Raw genomic sequence first — 2,405 nt, 5'->3', positions numbered from 1 at the left:
GTGGTTAAAAGACAGCAGTAAAAAGGAGCCAAGGAGTAGCAGAAGAAAGGCTGCAGAAAGTCAGATAGCCCACATGTCAACAAAACAAAACAAACCAGTCAAACCTGTTTTGATATTTTCTCTCCTTGTCAACAGAAACAATCCCCCCCCCCCCCCCCCCCCCTTGAGGACACTTCAAGACATTGAACCTTTAGCCCGAGTGCCAAATGAAAAAGCTTGTATTGCGACATAACGTTTTTTTCTTTGGTGATTCCCACCAAGTTTCCAATGCTGATTTCAAATCTATTGGGGGCCAAATGCTAAACTTTGGGCTTTTTTTGTCTATAAGTGAAAATCCAAGATGGACGCCATAAAATTTTGAGTGAAAGATGTTATGAGAGATGTGCATTCAAAGACATAAAAATGTACAAACTTAATTAAATAGCATTCAGTGGGACAAAAGTAGCCACTCTTGATGAAATACACATCATATATTCGATAAAGTGGCTACTTCAAAGAAAACAAGAGAGGAGATAAATCTTTGTCGAGTATTGATATTTGGAAAGCAGAGTACAGAGAGAGTTTGCTTGATTTTCTGATATACAGTTGTATCTATAAAATGGACTTAGGAGGCGTTGTGCACAAACTCCTCCCTTATTACCTAACCCACACCTTTGAAACTTTGCAGGCATCCACAGCATCCATGTGGCTAGGACCTAACTTTTAAAAATCCACGCAAACTGCTTTCCTTGATTTTTTTCCCAAAATGCTTTGATTCGTCCACACAGAGTTCTAATCTTGGGAAAGTCAGTCTTCTAAGACGCCATTGTAAACAAGTGAGGTTTCCGTTTACTAGCCGTGCGCACTGATGACAAACCTTTGAAATTCTGGAGTGTACAACCACGAAAGCAGAATAGAGAATCAATCTATACATCTATTATATATTTGGCAACTTGGAAACACGTGTGTCGCTTATCTCTTAAGATGTATTGCTCCATTGCAGTAGATTATAAATATAGTAGGCCAATGACTTTCAATTGATGTTGATGCTCCGAAGCACCGATCATTCCTTTCATCGAAAAGGGGCCCAGCTGGTAAAAATATAAAACGATTAAAATTTGTTTATTGAAGCAGCTCAACGTTTCTCCTCTTGGGCTTCCTCAGAAACAGAGTGCACGACTGTATACGTAGCACAAAAAACCCCATCTCAAAAGGATCTACTTTTTAAAAACCCACTAGAGTCCAGGAAAACAGTCAGCGTTAGCAGATAAAAGCCCAAGGTTTGTCTCAAGTAACACCAGACATCCATGACGTGGCGGTTAGGCGCTTCTCTGTTGCACGCAAGAGACCCGAGTTCGATTCCCGAGAGGGTAAAAAATCTTTATCGAGTATCTCGGTCTTTCTGTTGTGTTGGGATATTGCATCCCTCTAAGCCCAGGTTAGCTCTGACAGACAGAGTCGGAAACCTGGCTTCTAAATGATCTAAATTGTGTTGATGAGGGCATAAAAACACAACGTTAAATTCATTTTTTTTTTTAAGATGTGCTATCAAAATTTCGTAAGAGTTTTACGGCACTTGCAACACAATAAGGTCAATTAAGTGCCGAAGATTAGAGATGTTAAAATGTAATAACAAACACAAGAAAGAAGAAGGAGAGCAGATAAGGACAACAGACGTTTGATTTTTAAAAAGGAGCAAACCACACCAGAGCACCCTCCAACCACCGACGTGTTATCAAAGTGAATCTGTTTGTGCTTCGGTAAAAAACCCGTGAGTGTGAGTCACATTCCGCACTGTTGGTTTCAAGCTACCACAACGCAAATGTCAACTTGGCAATGTTTACTGTCGCAAAAGTGAACTGACCATACACAGATGGTCATCACCAATGCCTTTCATCCCTGGCAAGGTATAGGCCACATACAAGCTCCTCCCATTTATCTCTGTCCTGGGCCATCCTTCCAAGCTCGTTCCAAGTGAGCTTCATCTCTCTCATGTCCCTTTCCACCCATGTCCTCCATGTTTCCCGTGGCCTACCCCTGCCTCGTGCTCCTTGTGGGTTCCACTGCAGTGACTCAGTGCCGGATTAACCATTAGGCAAATAAGGCAATTGCCTTGGGGCCACTCAAAAAAATAGGCCACAAACGGGCCAGAGACAGGGTACAACAAGGACACATTTTTTCGGGGTTTTTCCCCGTTTTGATCAGGCCGCAGCAAGGCCAGTCAGCAAGGCCACAACTAGAATAGCCCTAGGCTAGCCCTAGCCAGAGTCCGACTGAGTTTTTAGTCCCAGGCCTAGCTCAGAAAGTGCTGTGACATTTTGAATCATTAGCAGTGGGTTCCAAATCAAACACATTTGGCCTCTAAAGTCACCAGATACCTGGCAACCCAGATAACAGTTCCAAAGTTGTGGCCCTGCTGCTGGAGT

Source organism: Aplysia californica, unplaced genomic scaffold (genome assembly GCF_000002075.1).
Source record: "Aplysia californica isolate F4 #8 unplaced genomic scaffold, AplCal3.0 scaffold00557, whole genome shotgun sequence".
In the NCBI taxonomy this organism is placed as follows: Eukaryota; Metazoa; Mollusca; class Gastropoda; order Aplysiida; family Aplysiidae; genus Aplysia; species Aplysia californica.
Note: the sequence above shows the minus strand (reverse complement) of the source record.